The 10354-nt window shown below is 42.8% G+C and overlaps 1 non-coding gene across 1 annotated transcript; it reads right to left on the bottom strand.

The window, feature by feature from the left end:
• Positions 1–298: 298 nt before the first annotated feature.
• On the bottom strand, positions 299–436 carry LOC119943173. Its single transcript, XR_005455643.1, has one exon. It is a non-coding gene; the product is annotated as a small nucleolar RNA SNORA7 (small nucleolar RNA).
• Between the last annotated feature and the right edge of the window lie 9918 nt (positions 437–10354).

Here is a 10354-nt window from a genome sequence, read left to right as displayed (position 1 = left end):
TATTCTGATGACTTGACACCTGTTCACATGTTTTTGTTGTCTGTCTCCCCCTTCTAGACTGTGAGCCCGTTGTTGGGTAGGGACCATCTCTATATGTTGCCAACTTGTACTTCCCAAGTGCTTAGTACAGTGCTCTGCACATAGTAAGCGCTCAATAAATATGATTGAATGAATGAAATGAATGAATTTCTTGGTAAAAATAAGGAAGCGGTATACCACTGCCTCCTTCGACGCAGTAAAACTGTGTCTGCCCTCGACTTTCTCCCGTGCTGCTGCTGCCCAGCGCAAGTAAGTTTTGACTTGTAGCAGATTGTCTTCCATTTACTAGCCACTGCCCAAGCTAGAAATGGAATGGATATGCCTCTGCTTGACTCTCCCTCCCATAGTCGACACTGGTAGAGTACTGGAAACTCTCCAGGTGCGACCCTGAGAGGTGAACCGTAACTCTTACCTTAATCCGAATCCTAACTCTAAACCCAACCCTAACCCTAACCTTAAATCTATTCCTAACATTAACCGTAACCCTAACCCTATACCTATCACTAATGTTAACCCGAACTCTAACCTTAAAACTAACCCTAGCCCTAGCCCTAATAAAATCCCTAACATAACCCCAACAGTAACCCTAAACCTAAACCTCACCTTAGCCCTAGTGCCTATACTGACCACAAATCTAAACCTCAGGTAAGTGTTGGGGGGGTCGCTGACCAAAGGGAGGCTCCAGGTTCTTTAGATTGGGTGATGATGAGACAAAGACCAGACAACGAGCCAGAGTGATCAGTTCTGCCTCTTTATTAGGTATATTCACAAGCTGTAGCACAGCAAACAGGCGAAGGAGGGTCCGAGTCCTAATCAGCAGGTAGGCTCTGCAGGGCTCGGTCTATATTCCTATAACTAAAAATAGGGAGCCCCCTCATACCGGTTAGCCCTCCCCGTATTCCCAGGTTGTCTATCTGATTGGGACAGTTACCGTTCCGCAACCTTTTAGTGTAGCAGTTCTGTGTCCTTGCTGTGGGTTGCTCAGGTGGAGAGAGGCTGTGAATTCACAGATGGGGTACTCTTCCCACAAATGTTAACACCAAACTTCACCCTATCACCATCTTTAATCCTAACCCTAGCAACTTGCCATAGCCATAGACTGAACCCTAAACCTAGGCCTAGGCATAGGCTTCATCCGAGCACTGACGCTAACTCTAACCCTAATGCTAATCCTAACCCTAACACTAGCCTAATACTAACCCTAAACACAACCCTTGACCTAAACCTAACCCTAACCCTAATCCTAACCGAAAACATAACTCCAACCCAATGCCTAACCCCAGCCTTAACCCTAATCCTACCCTTAAACCTAACCTTAACCCTAACCATAACCTTTATCCAAACTCTAGCCCTCACCCTCAACCTAACCTTAACCCTAACTATAAATTTAACGCTACCCCTAACCCTAAACCTAACCTAATCTTAATCATAACCTTAATCCTAACTTTACTCATAGCCCTAGCTGTAGCCCTAACAAAAATTGTAATGCTAATCCTATACCTCACACTAACCCAAAACCTAACCGTAACCATAATCCTAGACCTACCTTTAACCCTAAACCCAGCCCTATCCCGAACTCTAGTACTATCCCTAACCACAATCTTAACCCTAGTTCTAACAATAACCCTAATCCTAACCCTCAACCTATCCTTAGGCCTTAACCTAACACTAACCCTATCCCTAGCCTTAAACCTAGCCCTAGCCCTAACACTAACCCTAGCCCTAACCCTAAACTTAATTCCAACCCTAATCCTAACCATAACCTGAAAGCTACCCTAGTTCTATGCTTAATCCTTTTACTCTAACCCTATACCTAGCCCTAATCCTGACCTTAACACTACCCATAGCCCCAATTCCAACACTAGCCCTACTCTAACCCTATCCTGAGGCATAGACATGTTCATAATCTAAACCCTAACCCTAAACCTAACACTAACTGTAAACCTAACCCTAACCATAATCCTAACCCTAACTGCAACTCTAAATCTAACCCTAGGCCTAGGCTTAGCCCTAGTCCTAAACTCAAGCCTAACAGTAACTTTAGCCTTAGATCTAGCCTTAATCCTAACTCTAACATTAGCCCTAAGCCAAGCAGAAACCCTAAACCTAACCTTAATCCTAACTCTAATCCTAGCCCTAAACCTCACCCTAACTCTACCCCTTAGCTACAGCTACTGATGCAAACCCTAACTGTAAACCTGGCCCTAATTCTCATCCTAAATCTAGGCTTTACAGTAACCCTAGCCATAAACCTACCCCTAACCCTAGCTCTAGGACTACTCCAAAGGCTAACCCTCACATCAACTCTAATGCTAACCCTAATACTAACCTAGGCCTAACCATGTCCTTACTCCTTACCTGATACCTGACACTAAAAATAACCCTAATTCTAAGCCTAATCCGGATTCTAAACCTAACCCTAACTATAACCTTAACCATAACCAAATTCCAACATTAACCCTGAACCTAGAATTACTGGAGCCCTAGACGTAAACCTGGCCCAAAGCTTAACCCTAAACCTGACCTTAACCCTAACCCTAAACCTAACCCTAACCTTTACCCTAACACTATCAGTTGGACTAGCCCTAGGCATAGCCATAACCCTAACCTGAACACCAGATCAATCCCTAAGCCTCACCCCAAACATAAACCTAACCCTAGCCCTTGAGCTAACATAACCCTAATACTATCCTTAGCCCTAAGCATAACCCCAGCCATAACCCAAACTCCAAACCTAATCCTAACCCTAAACCTTAAACTTAACCCTTACCCCAACACTATATCCAGCCCTAAGCCTCACCCAAAACCTAGCTCTAACCCTGGCCCTAATGCTGATAATAATAATAATAATAATAATAATAATAATAATTTTGGTATTTGTTAAGCACTTACTATGTGCCAAGCGCTGCTCTACGCGCTGGGGAGATACAAGGTAATCAGGCTGTCCCAGGTGGGGCTCACAATCCTATTCCCCATTTTCCAGATGAGGTAATTGAGGCACAGAGAAGTTAAATGACTTGCCCAAATCACACAGCTGTTAAGTGGCAAAGCCAGGATTAGAGTCCATGATCTCTGATTCCCAGGCCAGTGCATTTACCACTGAGCCACGAATATAACCCTAACCCCTAACTCTATCCCTAAACTTAACCCTAGCCATAGCCTTAATCCACACCTTAACTCTAACCCTAAAATTAACCCTAACCTTAAACATAACCAAAACTTTAAAACTAACTCTAACCCTAATCCTTCCATCCCTACCCACTCTACTTACTCTTGATGACCAAACTGATGCTCGCAACTCCACCTTATCCCTAACCCTAAATTTATCTCTAAATTGTAACCCTCACCCTATCCCTAGTCCTAGCCCTAACCCTAACCATAACAGTCGATCATATTTATTATATTATATTTATTGAGCATTTTCTATATGCGGAGCACTATGGTAAATGCTTGGGAGAGTACGATATCACAGTATAACAGGACACATTCCCTGAAAGAGTAATTGTGCATTACATTTGAGAGGGTCAGCGATGAGATAGATGAGATCGAGGTATAGTGAGGAGCAAATGTGTGAGCTGGGGTTGTAGTAGGAGAGTTGTGAGGTTCAGTAGGTGCTTTAAACCCGATGGTAAGGAGTCTCTCTTGGGCAAACCACTGGAGGATTGGTTAAACACGGTTTAAACGTTTTTGTAGAAAATGATCCAGTAATCCAGAGTGAAAAATAGAATAGAGGGGGAATGACAGGAGGCTTAGAGGTCGTCTGTCAGTCAATCATATTCATTGAGCACTTACTGTGCACCGCACTAAGCACTTTAGAGAGTATCATATAGCAATATAACAGACACATTCCCTTGGTCACAACAAGCTTATAGTCTAGAGGGGAGACATACTTTTGCATGAAAAAAATAAAATTTCTGATATGTATGTAAGCATTGTGGGTCAGGAAGGATGGATGAATAAAGGGAGCAAGTCAAGGTGAGGCAGAAGAGAACTGGAAGAGGAAAGGAGGGGCTTGGTTAGGGAAGGTCTCTAAATCCGTATTACTCCCCCATAGAGATCTCAGCTCTCTAGGCCTCACCCATATGTCTTAGGACATCATTCATTCATTCATTCAATCGTATTTATTGAGTGCTTTTTGTGTGCAGAGCACTGTACTAAGTGCTTGGGAAGTACACGTCGGAAACATATAGAGCTGGTCCCTACCCAACAACGGGCTCACAGTCTAGATGGGGGAGACAGACAACAAACAAAACAAAACATGTGGAACAGGTGTCAAGTCATCAGAATAAATAGAAATAAAGCTAGATGCACATCATTAACAAAATAAATAGAATACTAAATATGTACAAGTAAAATAAATAGAGTGATAAATCTGTACAAATATATATACAGGTGCTGTCGTGAGGGGAAGGAGGTAGGGTGGAGGGGATGGGGAGGAGGAGAGGAAAAAGGGGGCTCAGTCTGGGAAGGCCTCCTGGAGGAGGTGAGCTCTCAGTAGAGCTTTGAAGGGAGGAAGAGAGCTAGCTTTGGCGGATGTGCGGAGGGAGGGCACTTCAGGCCAGGGGGAGGACGTGGGCCGGGGTTTGACGGTGAGACAGGCGAGAACGAGGTACAGTGAGGAGGTTAGTGGCAGAGGAGCGGAGGGTGTGGGCTGGGCTGTAGAAGGAGAGAAGGGAGGTGAGGAGGGAAGGGGCGAGGTGATGGAGAACCTTGAAGCCAAGAGTGAGGAGTTTTTGCTTGATGCGTAGGTTGACTGGTAGCCACTGGAGATTTTTTGAGGAGGGAAGTAACATGTCCATAGCGTTTCTGCACAAAGATGATACGGGCAGCAGCGTGAAATATAGAGTAAAGAGGCGAGAGACAGGGGGGAGGGAGATCAGAGAGGAGGCCGATGACTCTCCTATCCAGTCGGGATAAGATGAGAGATTGAACCAGCAAGGTATCAGTTTGGATTTCGTCCCCTCCACTCCGCTGAAACTGCCCACCAATGACCTCCTTCTTGCCAAATCCAATGGCTCCTCCTCTATCCTAATCCTCGTCGACCTCTCAGCTGCTTCTGACATTGTTGACCACCCCCTTCTCCTTAACACGTTATCCAACCTTAGCTTCACTTACTCCGTCCTCTCCTGGTTCTCTTCTTATCTCTTTGGTCATTCATTCTCAGTCTCCCTTGTGGGATCCTCCTCCCCCTTCAATCTCCTAACTTTAGGGATTCTTCAAAGGTCAGTTCTTGGTCCCCTTCTGTTCTCCATCTATACTCACTCCCTTGTAGAACTCATTCGCTCCCACGGCTTCTAATATCATCTTTTTGCAGCTGATACTCAAATCTACATCTCCTCCCCTGTTCTCTCTCCCTCCCTCCAGGCTCGCATGTCCTTCTGCCTTCAGGAAATCTCCACCTGGATGTCCACCCGCCACCTAAAACTCAATGTGTACAAGACTGAGATCCTTATTCTCCCTCCCAACCCCTGTCCTCTCCCTGACTTTCCCATCACTGTGGATGGCGCTACCATCCTTCCTGTCTCCCAAGCCCGTAACCTGGGTCTCATCCTTGAATCCAGTCCCTCATTCACCCAACATATCCATTCTGTCACCAATTCCTACCGGTCTCACCTTCATAACATCGTCAAGATCTGCCCTTTCCTCTCCAAATCACTGCCTTCGTAGTACAATCACTCATCATAACACAACTAGATGACTACATCAGCATCCTTTCTGAACTCCCAACCTCTTGTCTCTCCCCACCTCAGTCTATACTTCACACTGTTAACCGGATTATCTTTTTACAGAAACCCTCTGGGCGAGTACACCCCCCTCCTCAAAAAACTGCAGTGGTTACCTATCAACCTTCGTATCAAGTAAAAACTCCTCATATTGGCTTCAAAGCTCTCTATCACCTTGCCTCTTCCCACTTCACCTCCCTTCTCTCCTTCTACAGCCCAGCCCGCACATTCTGAGTTCACCAAGGGAGTGAGTGTAGATAGAGAACAAGAACTGACCCTTGAGGAATCCTTACAGTATGAAGTCATGGGAGGGGGAGGAAGAGCCCACAAAGGAGACTGAGAATTAATGGCTGGAGAGATAAAAGAACCAGGAGAGGACAGAGTCTGGGAAGCCAAGGTTGGATAGTGTGTTGAGGTAAAGTGGGTTCTCTATCTACACTCACTCCCTTGATGGTTCAATCTCTCATCATATTCCAACTGGATTACCACATCATCCTCCTCTCTGATCTCCCATCCTCTCCCCGCTTCAGTCTATACTTCACGCTGCTGCATGGATCATCGTTGTGCAGAAACGCTATGGAGATGTTACTCCTCTCCTCAAAAATCTCCAGTGGCTGCCAGTCAACCTACGCATCAAGCAAAAATTCCAGTGTGGAGGATGTGTGGAGGGAGTGCGTTCCAGGCCAGGGGAAAGATGTGGAGCGGGGGCCGACGGCGGGACAGGCGAGAAGGAGGCACAGTGAGGAGGTTAGCAGCAGAGGAGTGGAGAGTGCAGGCTGGGCTGTAGAAAGAGAGAAGGGAGGTGAGGTAGGAGGGGGCGAGGTGATGGAGAGCATTGAAGCCGAGAGTGAGGAGTTTGTGCTTGATTCGCAGGTTGACTGGCAACCACTAGAGATTTTTGAGGAGGGGAGTGGCATACCCAGAGCGTTTCTGTACAAAGATAATCCGGGTTGGGTTTAGGTTTAGGGTTGAGGCTAGGGATAAATTCAGGTAAATGCTTAGGGTTAGTGTTAGCGTTAGGATTAGGATTAAGCTTCGTGCTATACAGGTTTCATTGGGATTGTCTTTGACAGTACTGAGGGAAACATTCAATAATCTTTCTTTTTTAACTTGACTACTTTGCAGAGTAGAACAAAAATAAATATGCAGAAAACTTGCCTCCAGATTGGCTACATATTACAGTGCTTAGAGTGTAAGCATCTTCAATTTCTCTATTTACTATTTTACATAGACCTGAACATCTGAAATTACCAGTAGAGTGCATGTAGCAGTGTGGTTTCAGGTAAGTGATTTTTACAGAGTGGAAATAAACAGATTGATTCAACACATTTACTCTTACTTAGCAGGCTAAAGGAAAAATGACTTCTGGAGCAGACTAGGCCTCCAATCGGTTGAACACTACAGAGCAAGGACAAGTGTAGGTATTCTCTGTCACTTTATTTCTGAACATGGTACTGAACACTTGAAATTTCAAGATGAGTTCATATGACATTTCATGTTTTGCATGGATCAAAGCTAATGACTAATATAGAATTGAGAGAAGCACACATCCAAACAAGTTTCTTATTTAACTTGCTCATTTAGAAGGATCGAAGAAAAGATGATACATGTAGAAAACTAGATTCCTGGAGGGATGCAAAGAAATCTTCGGGTTCTATATTTACTATTTTAAATGAAGCTGAAAAAGTTGAACTTTCACGAAGCTCCCATATAATATTTCATCCCAGAGGGGTTACAACTAAAGAGACTCAAGAATGGAGAAAACGCCCTATCACTCAACTCTTCCACTCTTAGCATGCTAGAAGAAAAATGATTCGTGCAGAAGAATGGACTCCCTTGAACTGTTCCTTACAGGGAAAATATAAGCTTAGATCTCTTCTGTTACTCTATTGATGTTGTACAAGGAACTGAATATTTGCTATTTCAAGAAAAAATCATATGGCAGTTCGTGCCAAACTGACTTCAAGGCAAATATCTTTGACCGGCCTGAGAGAAGCACATAACCAATCGATTGTCTTATTACACTTTTCTTCTTTCCATGATCGAAGAAAAGGTATTTATAGAACACTAGGCTTCTAACGCGTGGCATACTGCAGTAGAAGAATTGATGAAGAGAACTTCTGTTTCTGTATTACTAGTTCACAAGGAATTGAATAGTCAAAGTTTCCTGAAGCTCCCAGCTAAGTATTTCTTACCAGAGAGGCTTCAAAGCAATTGACTTTTTTATTGAACTAGGAAACGCAGATTCACTCATTCACACTTATTTAACAGACTAGAAGAAACACAGGTCTAGAAGAACAGGACTCATGCAAGTGACTAGAGTCCTGATGGGCTGTACACTGCTGGCCACGGTTCAGTGTAGATATCCTCTGTTACCTTATTTCTGTGGTATATGGAAATAAACTTTTGAACTTACAAGAAGAGTTAATGTACAATTTCCTGCTACGAAATGGTGACAGGATTGAAAAAACACAACATCGATCAAATTTCTTACTTAACTTGGTTACTTATCAGAATAGAAGAAAAGGGGAACATGCAGAAAACTAGATTCCTGATGTTACATATATTATAGATAAAAGGATGGTGTACACATCTTTTGTTTCTGTATTGTTACATTACACGGACCTGAAAAGTTGAATTTTGAAGAATCTTCCAGATATTTTTCGTGTCAATGGTTTCAATGCAATTGATTTATACAGAATGGAGAAAACGCACATTCACTCAACACATTCACTCTTAGCAGCCTAGAAGAAAAATGATACATAGGATGCAGTGCAAGGATCGTGTAGGCATTTTCTATTTCTTCATTTACTATTTTACATGGGCCTAAACATTTGAAATTACAAGAAGAGTCTATATAACATTTCATGCCATTGTGGGGTTTCAAGGCAAGTGGACTTTAAGATTGGAGAAAATGCACATTCAATCATCTTAATTAGCAAGCTAAAAGCTAAAAGAACAATGATTCATGCAGAGGACTAGATACTGAACGGCTGTACATTGCAGAGCAAGGAACTGAACATTTGAAAAATGTCGTTGAGTTCATATGGCATTTTGTGCCAAAGGGGTTTCAGTGCTAGTGACTTTAATAGGACAGAGAGAAACATACATTCAATCAACTTTCCTCTTTAACTAGCCTATTTAGCAGGATAAATTACAATTGTAAAGCAGAACACTAGACCCTAGATGGGCTGCATACCACAGTGCAAATATCAGAGGAGACACCTTCTGTTTCTGCATTACATTTTACGTATAACATTCAGTTTAAATTTCGTGACGTTCCCATTTTAGAAATTCCTTCAAGTAGTGTGTCCATCTGAGGGATTTTTTCACAGAATGGAGAACTCTTCCATTTACTCAACTCATTCACTCTTAACAGGTGAGAAATAAAGTGACTCATTGCAAAAGACTATCATCCTGGTGTGCTTGCTATACACTGCTGACCAAGGATCAGTTTTGATACCTTCCATTTCTGTATTACTATTATATATGTGACTGAGCATTTGAAATTTCTATATATGTTCATAGGGCTTTTCAACATAAGTGATTTTCTAGGATCGAGAGAACCACAGAATCAATCTTAATGCAAGTTAGCATACCAAGCTATATGAAAGAAAAATGACCTACTCAGAAAGCGAGACTATTAAGAGGATCGGTGAAGGCATCTTCTCTTTCAAATTCATACTATTTTACATGGAACTTGAACAGTTGAGATTTGATGAAGCACCCATTTAGTACTTCCTCTCAGGGGAGTTTCAACACAATTGCCTTTTACAGAATGGAGAAAACATACAATCGCTCTTAACAATCACTCTATCTTAAAAGGCTAAAAGAAAAATGACTCATGCAGAAGCCTAGCGTCTTGATGGGCTGAACGAAAGGATCACTGTAGATATTCTCTGTTATCTCAGTGGTGCAATACTTGGAAATGAATGTTTGAATGTCCAAGAAGAGTTCATATACCATTTCGTGCCTTATGCCATATGGGTTTCAAAATAAGGTTGTGAAAAATACATTCAATAAACTTTCTTACTTAACGTGCCTACTTTGTGGGACAGAAGAAAAATGATGCACCCAGAAAACTGCAATGATGTGTACAAACTGCAATGCAGTGATCAGAGTAGGCATCTTCTCTCTCGGTATGCATGGACTTGAGTAGTTGGTATTTTATGAAGCTCTTTAAATAGTATTTCGTCCCAGAGGGGTTTCAACATAAGTGACTTTTACAGAATGGAGAAAACGAAAAAAAAAAAGTCTTCAGTGTCATTCTATGACATGGTAGAAAAAAACTGACCCGCGCAAAAGACAAGACTCCGGATGCATTTGTTTACTGAAAGGTAAAGATCAATGTAGATGCCTTCTATTACCGTATATGGAACTGAATATCTGAAAGGTTCAGATGAACATATGAGCACCGTGGGTCAGTGGAAAGAGTGCATGCTTTGGAGTCAGCGGTCATGGATTCAAATCCTTGCTCTGCCACTTGTCAGCTGTGTGACTTTGGGCAAGTCACTTCACGTCTCTGTGCCTCAGTTCCCCCATCTGTGAAATGGGGATGAAGACTGTGAGTCTCCAGTGGGATACCCTGATCA

This window comes from Tachyglossus aculeatus, chromosome 21, assembly GCF_015852505.1.
Source record: "Tachyglossus aculeatus isolate mTacAcu1 chromosome 21, mTacAcu1.pri, whole genome shotgun sequence".
Lineage (NCBI taxonomy): Eukaryota > Metazoa > Chordata > Mammalia > Monotremata > Tachyglossidae > Tachyglossus > Tachyglossus aculeatus.
The sequence above is the reverse complement of the archived record's forward strand: the minus strand, read 5'-3'. Positions and strand labels throughout refer to the sequence as shown.